This window comes from Pseudonaja textilis, chromosome 1 (assembly GCF_049901715.1).
Source record: "Pseudonaja textilis isolate UNSWEBS1 chromosome 1, rPseTex1.2, whole genome shotgun sequence".
NCBI classification, from domain to species: Eukaryota; Metazoa; Chordata; class Lepidosauria; order Squamata; family Elapidae; genus Pseudonaja; species Pseudonaja textilis.
Window position 1 is genome coordinate 267,034,461 of NC_141990.1, and position 15,370 is coordinate 267,049,830.

A 15,370-nucleotide genomic window follows, 5' to 3' on the forward strand; every position below is an offset into this window, starting at 1 on the left:
TTCTGGATAACGTCTTTTGTTTTATTAGGCTGCAACAAAAATCTGGGCTTTTAAAAATGAAGTTCTAAAGGGAATTCACGTGCAGTTTCGGTTTTGTAATAAGGTGTAAGTAATAAGGGGGGGGAAGTAAGTCTGTTATTGGATTAGTAAACCTCGGAAGAAATCAATTTCCACCACAGCGTTTCCTGAGAGGCTTTATGTAAGATTTGCTAATTGTATCTATCAGGTAGTTGGTTACTGGAACAGAAACATCCTGTAGTGATCTTGTTTGATATGAATGTCATATCAAATGAATGCCTGTAGAGATAGAATATACTCTGAATTTGCTTAAATTGCAATTCTGAGTCAGACTTTTATGTAAATATGTATAAAGGTTGCGTTGCTTATTTAGGCTTCACATTGAAAAGCCTGTTTTTCATCCATATTTTTTCAAAACATGCAAGTGAAAACCTGATGCTATCTAATGGTGATATTGCTTGAATACTTGTGAACATTTAATTGTAAGCTCTTACACTTTTTGTATTAAACAGTACTATTATCATTTATACTGTTATATTGATCGTTAATCTTACAGTATTACTCTACATCTCATTGCTTTAATTTAGTCCTTGTAGTTATTCTATTTTAACATATGGGAAAGAAGTAAGATTAAGGCCTGGAAGTTGATGTTTAATCAACAGTCTTATTAGTTGTAGTAAGTTGATGATTTCTTCAATAGTGGTTTACATTCTCATTATTTGATTTTTTAAAATATATATTTCTGTATTGTGTTCTATCAAGTCACTTCTAATAATAGTTTTGGTATATGTAGGTAAATGTATATATTGTATTCCTATAGAATAAATTTAACATAATATATTAATATGGATGTATTCATGCTATTTTTGTATTGAATTTACAATATCCTGTTAAAGTTTCTACATGATTTAGATATTTAACCAAATCAGTTTATGTCAAAGACTAAATGGGTGCCTGGGATTTTCTGTATTTGCATGTATCTTGAGGATTTACTTGAGTTGAAAGATTAGCTAGCATGTGTGTATCATGTCCTGTTAACAAGAGCACTCTTACTTCTTACTCCTTCAGTAAAGAAATTAGTGACAAATTTGAAGTAAAAAAAAAAGGCCATAAATGATTTTGGACCTCTGTGATTCTTTCAAAATAGTTATTTAATATAGATTTAGTGCAGATGGGTTTTAAACATGATTGCTGCAAATCTAGGGCATATTAAATTTTAAACTTGATTTTAAACTTGAGCAGGTACAGCAAAAAGTCTGGATAAGGATTTGTATTGTGTGCTCATAATTGATACTTATGGATAACATATACTGTCAATTTAATACCTTTTGGTCTTTGCCACATTCTTAATGGTGAAGATAGAAACAAACTGGGGATCTTTCCTCTTATGCTTCTTGTGCAGCACAACTATATCCCGCTGTCAATTCCAGAGTTGGGAAGAAAAAAATTGAACATATGGAATTTGGGAGAGGGAGATCTTCTACAGAAAGGTTTTTTTTAACAGGCTTTACATTTCCTTTTATTTTTTTGGAAATGTTTATTTGGGGCTTTCTGAATAACAATATTGCATCAAATATTGGTCATAGCTGGGAAAAAGCAAAATGTGGAAATAGTTGATGAATTTCTCAGTAACTCAGAAGTCTTGCCAAGTTGTTTCCTTGTGCTTTTTTTGTCTTCCTGTAAATCTGCAAATTGTGTAACAAGGCTGTGCTTGGCAGGATCCTTTCTATCATTGTAATTCAAAATGTTAAATTCTTTTAGAGAGGTGAAGCTTTATAGCACCATTGTAAGTTTATAGCATTCCATCATGAAGGGGTTTATCACTAGGGTTTCCACTGGAGGAAATGAGTAGTAATATTATTTCAGCCTATTCCATCTTTATCTGACTACCCTATTTGACTCTCATACTAAAGTGTCTCACAGTTTCTTGGGACTGATTCTTAGAAGAGGAAATTGGCAAAAATTGCCTTTCCCTTCTTTTGTAATGGATATTTGGATTGGATACTGCAACCCTGTATTTTTAACTAAAGAGGATGTACATTTTGTTTAAATGCAGGTTTTCAGCCTGTAAAGTTTAATTATACATTGGCAAGATTATTAATGCCGACTTGGAGGATAGTAGCTATGTTTTGCTGCTGTAGTCCTGAAGCTGAGTGCTAATGATACTTTGTCTACTTTACTAATTAAATATACTTGGTGATACCAGAAGTAGAGCAAGAAGTAAATGAAAACATGAGTAAGGCCCAATGAAGTGTTGAACTAAACTTCTGAAAAGTTAAAATTGTAATGTTATTTTTATTTATTATTTGCCTATTCCTGGTGGAAATATGAGATGTAAGTTTAATAAAGTATCAATAAGGCAGAATATCTGCCTTTATTCTGTTCTGGCAAAAGCAATTGTTTTTTTCACTGCGTGAACCTTGAAACTCATAAATGGTGAAGTATGTGGAGGGTGTGAATGATTTGAGTCAAGTAATATAGGCTAATCAAACATTGTTTAGACTGTTTTTCAAGTGTTAATATTTGAACCTAACTCCTTGTTATTTTATCCACTATTACAGTAAACTGGAACAAAGTATCATAGTTGCTGAGTTGTTGTTCAGTCTTTTGAAAAGCACAAAAAGTATAATTTAACCCTGGCGGAAATTTTTTGTTTTTGTTTTAAAAGTGTAACGAATTGTTTTAAATCAAATGGTTATGGAGAGATCAGTTTGGATGATTTGGACAAAAAAATGATTGGTTGTTAGCTTTGTATGAATATTTATGTTCATTTTATAAGGCAGTACAGAGTTAAAAATTGAAAGGGCAAAAATGTGATTTAGGCCACATGTGTTTGACATATGTAGGAATACTTTAAATGCAACAAGTTTTTTTTCCTTGGGATTGGACATCATTTTTTGAAGTAATAGTCAATGTTGTATTGTAGTTAAGTTGTTAAATTACAACGTGGAAGACCCAGGTTCACCCCCCTCAGTGAAGCCTGTCCAATAAAGTTGTTGTATGGCCAACAGACAACAGAGGGAGATCTCCTTGTAGCCTCCCTCTGTAGACTGAGGAGATGAGTAGTTTCAAAATTTGATGAATAAATAAATGTGCCTGTGGAAAAAAACAATATAAATTTAACAAATAAAATGAATGAAATAGCTTGAACTGCAATTGTATTGTGACTATAAGCTGGGTCCCTGCATTTTTAAAAAGGCTTCTTGTAAAATATGTGAAATGACCATGTATTTGTTTCTATTAGTATTCCATTCTTATTGAGACATTGCTAATTTTGAGAAGGAATGCATGAGACTTTCTTATCATAATGGAAATCTCTGATACACAAAGTGCATCTTTCAAGGTTATCATACTGAGTAATATGTTCCTGAAGTTAAAGACAAAAATTATATAGTTCTTCCTGTTTTTTAATATTTCTTAAAGTTTTGACTGTACGGCACTTAATAAATTGAAAACAATTTAGAGCATATTTATTCTTTTGCTTCCCCTACCTCAATGTGTTAGCTATGAAATAATTGTGATAAGGAGTTTTTGATATGTGTTTTTATTTCAGGCTTCCCTGAATATGTATTGTAATTGATCAGTGAAATCAGAAGACTTTCTATAAAATATTGCTTTGTAAATATTTTTGGAATTTGAAAAAATTCCATTTGCCCAACTGTTAAGTAATAGTTTTTAATATACTTTCAGTTTTTTGAATCTTTGGTTACTGCTTTTATGTTGAAAGAAGTACAGGGCATTTGAAAATAGACTCTTTGTATACCAATGAGGGAAGGACAGACATTTAAAATAGATTGTACAAAAAACTCTCAGTCATTGCTACTGCTACATCTTCTACAGTTTAGGATTAACTACTATTCATTATAATTAAAAATGTGTTTGATTTTTTTTTAAACAATTAGATTTTATAAACTTGCCATATGGTTATATATCATTAGCTAATGCTAATTCTCTCTGGTTCTGTCCTTTTGTGTATATGAGGAAAAGGCATTTGTGGTAATATTTTCTACTAGGAGTTCTTTATTGTCACGAAAGATTTATGCTTTAAGCATACATTATATGTGTCTAATATTGAGTCTAATTTTTCCAAAATCACATAGGCAAACATAAGTACAGCTTTTAATGATACAGTATTGTTTTGTAGCACAGAGAGTGAATGAAAACAGGAAACGGTTATGAGTACTTGTTCCATAGTCTAAAGTTTGCAAACAGGATACTTTTACTGGATCAAAATAGCTCATTAACGGTTACCTCCTTTCATTTAATGTTTTCCTGATACACAAAAACTTTGGAACCGCTTTAACATTTTTAGAAACCGTAGTTCTTCATTTGCTTATTTTCTTTCATACTGTATATTCCATGAGAGCCCATGGGAATTATGATTAGTAGGGGAAAAGAATTCGCATCCCGTTTCATATGATTGCTATTTACAATTTTGCTGGCTTCCCCATTGAATTTGCTCGTTGGAAGTTGGAAGCAAAGGTCGCGAATGGCAATCATATTACCCTGGGACACTGCAACCATAGCAGTTGTGAGATTCTTGCATTTCCTGGTTGATCAAGGTTGCTAGAGAAGGAGTGTGTGGTTGGAGCCAGGTGGTGGTAAATGCCTCTCTGAGAATGAAGACAGTCCCTCTCTAAAAGAGGTGGTGATATGTCCCCTTCTCAAGATTCTCCTTGGACAATGTTCATAAAGTCTCCAATCTTCCCATTTTAGAGACGTTGGTTGCGTCTCAGCTTCAGAGAGCCTGAAAGGAAAGGGTCCAACTTGTGAAGTATTAGCTCTACCTTTATTGTAAAGTGATATGGTATTAACAAAATGTTGCAAGTCTGAAAGCACATCTCTCCCCCTCCCCATACACACACACACACACACTTGATTTTGTAATTCAAGAAACTAAGGAAGGTCCCTTCTGAAATATTTGCCACACACCCCATTCCTTCTGTGGGCTCATCTGCCTCTTATCTGATCATTGTCTAATCTGCAGCTCTTCCTCTGACCTCCCGGGGTCATTCCCTCATACCATACCATACAAATACTATCAACTGTGGCATTGTTTTAAATTGCCTATAAGCTTTGGGACTGGAGGGCATAATTTTGCAATGGTTCCCTCTTACTTTAAGTGAGTAATTCCGGAGACGGCAATGCCCACAGCCTGGAACAGCTGGTCAGCAGTATTCCGGGAGGCCAATCCAACCGCCAATCAGCTGCTCATCTAAGTCAGGCTGTACTGAAACTGACAGGCTGTTTGCTGTTTGATTCAAGGAGGCAAATTGCTGGGAGGCAGAGACAGATTTTTTTTTTCTTGTTTTCCTCCCCAAAAGCTATGTGTGTCTTATGGTCTGGAGCGTCTTATAGTGCAAAAAATATGATATATTGCTAATATTTGATACCTTACTGTTGTGTACTAAACTGAAGATGCTAAACCAGCATCCAGAGGGCTTATGCATTTGGATGGGGTTTAGATCCTATCAAGACAGGACAGTTGTAGTAACACTAACACCAATCCTAATAGTTACTCTGGATGGAGATGCGTTCCTCTGAAGAAGATGACTTAAGAATTTGTTTGCATTTTCATTTTATCCTCAAACAACAGTTGGAAAGCATGGCAGTGTGGCTTTCATTTGATTTGGGTTAGTGCACCAAATTATAACTGAAATTGAGCCACAGTGTTCTGACCTCAGTTTACTCAGACCCTGATCAGCCTCCAATTAGCTAGCATGTTGTATATGAGCATGTTGTGGCATGTGTTATATGAGGCTGTTTTTGGAGATTCCTTGGAAGCTATAGCCAATACAATGTGTGGCAATAATTCAGAGTCCATTTCAAAGGGCTGGTGATTATCTTAAAGCTGTATATAGTTCAATATCAGGATTTTATCAGGCAACATATTCCCAAGATTGAATTTGCTCAATTGATGCAATTCTTGAAAGAGACAGTCATCTGTTTCATGAGATGTGGACTAGACAATAGGCATTCTCTCTGGCAACCCTCACCTCATGCAATGGTATTTGTAGGAATTACCTTGGTAGGCAGGGAAAAGAGCTAAAGCCAGGACAATAATCGGATAAGAACCAGTTTAGCTCATAGCAGGAATCTGGGCATGACAATCATCTCAGAAAGGACCTCCCTATACACATGACAGGGAGAAAAGTACTTTCAGATTTGCAAGAATTCTAAAAAAATATGTCATTGATAAGTAAGAAGACAGAAATTTTGATTTCCCTTTGGAGAGCAATTTGATGATAGGCCGCAGTGGCAGAGTGGTTAGGGTGCAGTACTGCTGGCTACTTCTGCCGGCTGCCTGCAATTTGGCAGTTTGAATCCTACCAGGCCCAAGTTTGACTCAGCCTTTCATCCTTCTGAGGTGGGTAAAATGAGGATCCAGATTGTTGGGGGCAATAGGCTGACTCTGTAAACTGCTTAGAGACGGCTGTAAAAGCACTATAAAATGGTATGTAAGTGTTATTGTTATATCCTTATAATAAAGGAGAATTAGTTCATCTGTCTTGCAAGGTTGACACTATTAAAGGGCAGGGGTTTATATTAAATAACTTCCAAGGTCCCTTCCAACTCTATGATTCTATGAAAACTCTTCCTGGAGAGACACGTGCAGCCTTCCTTATTATTCTATAAGCAACCCAAGGCTATATTTTTTTCTGCAAGTAGTCCTATATTGGCTTTTTGGGTTTTATGAATACGTATTTTTATTTTGTGTATTACTATATATCACCCAGAGTCCTCTGAATTGGCTGCATTGCAAATTGACAAATAATTCCATTTTTTCCCATATCTATTTTTGTGGCTGACTGGGAATTTTAAACTTCACTTTCCCCCCAACATCAGACAGTACAAGTAGTTCTCAACTTACACGGGTCATTTAGTGACCATCAGAAGTTACAGCAGCACTAAAAAAAGTGACTTATGATTATTTTTGCATTCCCATGGTCACATGATCAAAAGTTCAGATGCCTGGCAACTGACTCATATTTATGATAGTTGCAGTGTCCCGAGGTCATGTGATCGCCTTTTGCCACCTACTAACAAGCAAAGCCAATGGGAAGCCAGATTCACCTAACAACTGTGATATTAACTTAACAACTGCAGTGAATTTAACAACTGCAGTGAACTGGCAAGAAAGGATACCACAGAAATGTTGCCAAGAAAACTCACTTAACAGATGTCTTACTTAGCAACAAAAACATTGGGCTCGGTTGTAGTCGTAAGTCGAGGACTATCTTTATACTTTTTTCTCAGACTCATGAAGTATAATTGCACTAAAATCCTTACAAGGGGAAAGACTAACCACAGAATTCTGAAGTTCTAGTGCCTGTTGGCTGTCATAGCATGTAAATTTGGATAGTTAATGCAAAGCAATACTGCTAAGCAATAATTTCACTTTTCTCTGTAAGTCTGTCATGTGGCAGTTCAGATTTTTAATTTCTGGATCTTTCAGCAAGTTGCTTTTTTTTGTATATACATATCGCTGGAGAGAAGATTCAAAGGAACAGACTGAATATTTTTTCTGATGAAATTATATAGGCACACTTTTATCAGGAAAGTGTTAATTATAAACTTTTGGTTCTCAGTTATAATTTTTTAAACAAATGGATATTTGTTTGAAGGAATAACTGGACAGATATACATAATAGAATTTTTAAAAATAAATTTGAAATTTTATAAGATTATGAAAATGCTTTAGTTTTTCAGTGCAGCAATTTCTTAACAGTATGGAATATTAAAATAGCTGCAATGCTTTTGTTATCAGTATTTATATCATTTGAACAATTAGAAAAATAGAGTGTTATTTTATTTGTAAAAACATCCAAGATTATTCAGATTTTATATCTATGTTTGGCTTCTTATTCTGGAATAATCTGATGGATCTGTTGGTTCTGTGAATAAGTTTTGTTCACTATGGAAAGAAAGACTTCCTAATATGGTTCTGTCAGCAAAGTTAGCTTATGGTGAGGAGGTGGGAATACAAGAGCAATGCTAAAAAGAGCATACTAGCTCACTTTTATTTTCAACTTGGCCTCAGCTGACACCTGACTGCTTTCTGTTGGCTTGTGCTTATGGAAGACATTACATTTAATATTGATTAAATGATAGAGTATACATTGCATATCTCATATCAGATTACCAGTTTGGGCAGCAAATTTTAAAAAAAGTTGAAGGAATTACTTACATTAAGCAAGGGGTCTTCAAACTTGACAACTTTAAGACTTGTGGATTTCAACTCCCAGAATTCCTCCTCCAGTCATGTTAGCTCAAGGAATTCTGGGAGTTGAAGTCCACAAGTCTTAAAGTTGTCAAGTTTGAAGACCCTTAGATAAGCATTGTTCTTGATTGCAAGAAACGTGAACATTCTAAAGCGAAAGGATGAATTATTCTTTCACTTGTCAGTTGAAGTATGTGAGCAACTGTTACCAGTGAATTAATGTCCCACAATCCAGGTGTGCAAAAGTAAGCTCTTTAATGTTACCCTGCACCTTTATAATTGAAAACTATTCTTGCCCTGCTTAGGGTTTTTTTTTTTTGTAGATAAGAAACTAAGAAACTGAATGGCTAAGATAATGTGGGAAGTATGATTACCTGCTGTAATTCTCCTTACTGGGACATTGAGATTAGAAATACTTATGCTATTTCTCATTAGAAATACTTATGCTATTTCTCAAATGAACCTTCTTAGTTTTGATGGTAGTATGTATGGGAGGCAGTTGTAATAAAAGATAAAAAAAAGTGTGTACCTGATCCTTTAGACAATTTGAAATCACTTGATGCTTTTCTGTTTATGTAATCCCAGATAATCATATCTTAAATCAGAATATATATTTCATTTTAGTCGTATTCTGTTATATTGTATAAATACCTAAAGTCTCTGTCTTTTATTTTTAGCTCACGTATATTTGAAGATCTCTATGGAAGTTAATCAGAAAATATTTCATTAATCTTTACCTCTCTGATTGTTTTGTGCTCCTTTAATCACATCCATTAAATATTTTAAATCTATGCTTCAAATTTGGCTCAGATTACTAGGTTATGGTGAGACTATGACATATGGTATATTACCTCATCAACAAAATGATTAACAGATTTCCATAGCTAATTATTTAGAGCAGGGGTGCCAAACTTGCATCATCATGGCTGCGTCATGTGACCTATCAGGACTTCCCCCCCCTTCGCTAAGCAGCAGGGGTGGGGCCAGCACATGGCGCATCCAGCCCCTGGGCCACGAGTTTGACGTCTCTGATTTAGAGGACCATTATTAGCTGTAAATATACAAATGACAATTTGATTTCTGTGGTCTGGATAATCTTTGGTATCATTTGGAATCTACTAAAAATGAAATTGTGAGTATCTGCAGTTTCTTTGTGGAAAATCTAAATTGCTTGGAATACAGATTTGGAATCCAGAACTAATTATCCAGTGTCACCAGGATTGAATCTAGCACGGGAGATATTATTAAAAAGATCGATCTTGCCACTCCAGTACTCATTCTTTCACATACTTTTTAAACCTGCTATGGTAGACTGGGAAGCATATTGTAATTTAAATCTGATTATTTTAAAGGAAACAGATGAACTCACCTTGGACTGAAGGCAAGCTCTTTAAGCCAATTGTTTTTCTTGATCATAATTGAATGAGCTATAAAATGGGAACAATGGCTATGCAGCCCATCATCTTGCTGACCTTGGCTGATCTCAAACAACTAAGCTGGGCTGGGCAGAGCAGTTTTTGGATGGGAGACTAAGGAAATACTAGCTCTGTAAGCTAAACTGAGAAATTAAAAATGTTCTCGAAAGAGGCAGTGGCCAAAGATGACTGTGTTCTGTTAAGAAAATTTTATGGATGCATGCATGAATGAGCACATCTTAAAGGAAATTTTATTTTACAGCAAACCCACGAGTCAATCAATTTTTATTTGGTTATAGACCATTACAACAATCCAACATAATTAATTTTCACTTCTTTTCTAGAGTAGATAAACTTGAATTTTTGTTCTGAATTCTTATCCTGAAAGTATATTTTTAGGTATGCAAAAGAAGAGGATGGTGTTTCTGGTTTGAAGTCTCTTTGGCGACAGACAGAAATCCGCGATCGTGCGCGGTTTTGGTCTGGGCTCGCCACTGGAGCGCCCCAAGCTGGCTGGTTTCGGGGCTAAGCCACCCCGTAGAGGTGGTGAAGAGCGGGGAGACTGCCAGCAGGGTTGAGGAGAGCCGCATCTCTCGTCCTCAGCTGGCCATTACTCCCTTTCCCGAAGGCGGTTGCAGTGGTGGTCAGAAATGGCCACCACAAAGAAGAACTCGACTGGAAAAGAATGTGCAGGAGGAAGATAAGAAGTAAAAGTTTTGGCTGACCGGGATAAATTGTAAAAGCAACAACCAAGGTACCCTGGAATTTAAACTTACAAAAAATAACATCGCTCCCAAAGAAGAGTCAGAAGCAGTGAAGGAAAGTGAAAAGGGAAAGGTTTGGCTTTTTTCCCCTTCTCTCTCCTTCCCTATACTGACAGCTAAGAGACTTAAATAAGAAATCGGAAAAATCCGCTTTGACATCAATAGGCAATTAAGCTGAAAATAAAATAAAATGCCAAAGGGATAATAAAGATTTCTGGACCCTATTTTTTTTTTTTTCGTAAGCAGGAAGGGAGAGAAAAAGAATAAGGGTACGATCTGGAAGAGGGAGGAGACTGCCAGGAATTAAAAAGAATCTACAGTAAAACTTCAACAAGACTTCTAAAAAATACATTTTAACTGAAACTTTGTAACTAAACAGTAACCCCAAGAAGAGAAAGTGAAAAAAAGAGCAAAAAGAAACAGCTTGTGTGTATTTGGATTATTTGGTGATCTTTGGATTCTTGTTTATTATATTTGAATGACTAAAATCAATTGGGTGGTTGTTTAAAAATTTATACAATGGCACCACTTCTGGATGAATTGAAAATGGAACTTAAAAAGTACAAAGAAGATGCACAAGAAGAGAAGGGTTCTTTTGGCTTCGTTTTTCAATTCTTAGAAACGGAGATTTGGAACTATGAGAAACAACAAGAAAAGACTGCAAAACAAGAAGACTGGGACAAAGAAGAAGTCATCTTTAATGAACAAATAACTCTATGTGGGGAAGAAAAAGGAAAGGGGGGAAAGAGAACGGAGAACAAAAATAAAGTTAACTAACAATGGAATGTGGATGTTTTCCTAATATGTAACACCTAAATCCTTTGGATACAGGGACCAAAGCTTATTTGTCAACTTCCTTGTTCAGCCCAAGGAACAAAGTTCATATTATCTCACTGCTCCTACATTTATCAAAGACAGTTAACTGAGTATTGATCCCAGGCATCAAATTGGCCTTCTTAAAAGCACCAGTATCTGTTTTCCTAATAGGTGCTTGATCTCTTATATGTCTGCTTAGTAACCAGACTTTTGACTATAATGGAATGAATGAATGCCTCTTTTGTCATCCAGGAAGTAGAATCTAATATTAGTAACGATTTAAAAATCCATATGTATTTGTTAGGTTCACAGCATTAGTTCATTGTTCACTGTCCCCTTGAAATGTAAGTGTCCTCGGAATATTGCATACCTGGTTTAGATTACATCTCCCAGGATGTTTTTTCTAAATGTGAGGTTTAAGGCATTTCATTAGTTAACCACAAATTGGTGTAATCAAAGAATATTTCTAGTTGCACAGAGGGTTTTTTTTTTTTGTGAATGGCAAGAACACAGGCAAAGAATGTCCTACTCCACTGTTCTGTTCCAGTATGGTGCACCATGTGTTCAAGCTGTAATAGCTTCTTTTCATTCATGCTCTCCAGAAACAGCATCTAAAGAAATATTTTCTACCAATAGTCACTGATCATCTTGCTGCCTTGCATTTTTCTCATCCCCATTTCAAGACATTCAAATTACTGTGCATCACTCCATCTTGTGTTAGTGAATTATCCTACCTAATTATGTGTAGCATAAAGAAGTACTTCCTTTTGTCTACAGTTAGTCTTTCACTGTTCAGTTTCTTTGGATCAATCATCCTGGATTTAATACGCTGAGAGGAGGAAAAATATCTCCCCCTATTTCCAAGGCATTCTCAGCAACTGGTGAAGCTTAGTAGGATTTAGCTGGGTTAATACTTAGGTGAAAGATAATCAGATCTGTAGACTAGACTGAGAAGCCAAAAAGCATCCCAAAAGAAGGCAATTCTCTACTGTTGCCAAGAAGCCTGCGTGTAGCTCATGCAGCCACTAGAACTTAGGTTCATCTTGGAGGAAACACACTGTTATATCCCTCCACTGCCAGAATTCAGTGTTTAAGAGGGTACCAATCTTTTTGAGACCCTTTCATTTTATTCTATGATGATTCAGGCTGCTCAAAAACGTTTGATGGATGTTTTATCAAAAGACATAAATCTGTATCCACATGCTTACTGACATTCTTGAAACTTTAATGAATAGGGCTTTCCTTTCCAGAAGCATGTCAAAATAGCATGTCAAAGCAGTATAAAAACACCGTGTAATACTTTAATGTTGAGTAACTACAGTTCAGAACTTATTTTATTTATTTTTTTATTTTATTTTGTCAAGTGATTTTAAGATAACAGGTATAAGTATAACATAGTTATGAATACATGAAATGGATACATATAAGAAAAATAGAAACAATAGGACAGGGACGGTAGGCATGATTGATGCACTTATGCACGCCCCCTACAGACCTCTTAGGAAAAGGTTGAGGTCAATAGTAGACAGTCTAAGGTTAAAGTTTCTGGGGTTTGGGGAAGAAATCACAGAGTCAGGTAGAGTATTCCAGACATTGACCACTCTGTTGCTGAAGTCGTATTTCCTGCAATCAAATTTGGTGCGGTTTACCTTGAGTTTGTATCTATGGTGTGCTCTTGTATTGTTATGGTTGAAGCTGAAGTATTCATTGACAGGTAGGACATTGCAATATATCATTTTATATACTATACTGAGATCGGACCAAAGGCGGCATAGTTCTAGGTTTTCTAGGTCTAGAATTTCAAGTCTGGTTGCATAAATTATTCTGCAACGAGTAGAGGAGTGGAGAACTCTTCTTGTGAAATATTTCTGGACTGTATTAATATCAGATACGTACTGTGGGTTCCAGACTGATGAGCTGTATTTAAGTATTGGTCTAGCAAATGTTTTGTATGCTCTAGTTAGTAGTGTGATATTACTAGAGAAAAAGAAAATCATTCAAGAGAAAAAGAAAATTATTCAGAGAAGAAATCTCTGGACCCATGTCCGTCTACCCAGAAACTGAGCTGGAAACAGCATCCTCGGCCATAGAAAAGATGGATGTCTTTTAGTTCATCAGCTTAGTTCTGATAAAAGACTTTTGAACCAAAGATAAATACTCTGTGAATCAGCAATCCTTCCTTGATGATCAGTTTATGCTCCTTGTATTTTTGCTGAGAAGGAAACATGCTTTATGTATATAGTCACATGCAGACATATCAAGATTTTATCTTCATTCAAACAATATATGAAGATGATGTGACTGAACCAAAAATAACTATGAACAATTTGCAATTATCTATTGCACAAAAAAATAACAAATATGCCATTCCTTTCTCTGTGGAAGAAATAAGTACACCCTTGGCTCTAATACCTATAATTGCCCTCTTTGGCAGAAACAATCTCAGAATAACAGAGTTGGAAGGGACCTTAGAGGTCTTCTAGTCCAACCCCCTGCTCAAGCAGGAGACCCTATACCATTTCAAGTATGTTTCTCATAAATACCATCCTCTGACATCAGCTGGGAGAAAATTTTACCTACTCTTCCATGCAGAATGTTTTCAGCTATGGGATTTCTTGCATGCACACTTCATTTCAAATCACCCCCTACAGCACCTCGATGTGATTTAGATCTAGGCTTTGACTTGGCGCTTCCAAAACCATCCAATTCCCCCAATCATTCCTTGATGAATTTACTGGAATGTTTAGGGCCATTGACATATTGCAAGTTCCACTTTCAGTTGAGCTTCATTTTTCTGTCCGTGTATCTTGCCTTATCCTTGAGAATCTCCTGGTACAATGAAGGATTTGTTGTGGATTCTGTAATAGTGAGCTGCCCAGGCCCTAGTGCAGCAAACAAAATTTACACTATCCTGCTTTACCATTGGTATCAGATTCATTGTGTGGAAGGCTACCTCTGTTTTTTGCCAAGCAAGCCTTCTTGTACTGTGACCAAATAAAGCATGCACTTTGACATAATAGCGATGAGAGGTACCTGTAGGTCATATGCTAAATTGCCTGGGTTCTTAGAGTCTTCTTTCAGCATCTTTTGTTCTGCTCTTGAGCTGAACTTCTTGCTGGGACAATCTGGCCTGGACATGTTGGCAATTGTTTAAAATTTTCTCCACTTACAAATGATTTTCCAGACAGTAAAACGATTGATGTCCAATTGTCTGGTGATTTTTAAAAATCCCTTTCCAGACTCAAAGGTATTTATAACCTTTCTGAAGACCTCAGAGAGATGTTTTGATCTAGGGGATCAAAATGTATATTTCAACAAAAAGTGTAATTTAAACTAAAAAGACTTGAGGTTTCAATAAGATAGGTTCCTCCCATATCCCAATTTTAAATATTTGAGGTAGTGATAAAATAGAAGTCTATGCTTACATTTTCTACATGTGAAATTTACAAAATATAAATAATGCAAATTGTTTATTATATCTCACCTGTTGAAATGAAGATCAAATAATTATATGTTGAAATACATTGAAAAAGTCAAACATCCTCACATCCTGGTCATACTGTAAACTGCTTCAATTCCTCCCCTCAGGATGCAGCTATAGGGCATTGTATACCAAAACAACTAGATACAGATACAGTTTTTCCCCGATGCCATCACTCCGCTAAACACCTAATTCAGATAACAGATAATCAGAGTTGGAAGGGACCTTGTAGGTCATCTAGTCCAACCCCCCGCCCAAGCAGAAGACTACACCATTTCTGACAGATGGCAGTCCAATCTCTCTTGAAAGTCTCAAGTGATGACACTCCCATAGCACCGTCTTATTCCTAAGGATATTTACCCATGTACTATGGCTGTATTACTATTATACTTCTCATTTTTTCTACTGCCTTCTATTGGTAACTTACGTTGTATACTTTGTTGTTTGTATCTATGCTGAGAGCTTACCCACCAGAGAAAAATTCCTTGTGTGTCCAATCGCACTTGGCCAATAAAGTATTCTATACCTACTCCTAGTCTTATTCCCTACTCCTTATTTTTGTGGGGTGCACTTATTTTTTCATGTGACTATACAGATTTCAGGTGTCATAGGATATTTTATGGTGACTAACTTAGTTTGAAATAAAATGAGATTA

General features: G+C 35.9%; 1 protein-coding gene across 4 annotated transcripts in view; it reads left to right on the forward strand.

Annotated features, from left to right (window-relative positions):
* SUSD6 (sushi domain containing 6) overlaps nucleotides 1-15,370 on the forward strand; it is a 72,511-nt gene that overhangs the window by 1,358 nt on the left and 55,783 nt on the right. The gene's annotated exons all lie outside the window — the stretch shown is intronic.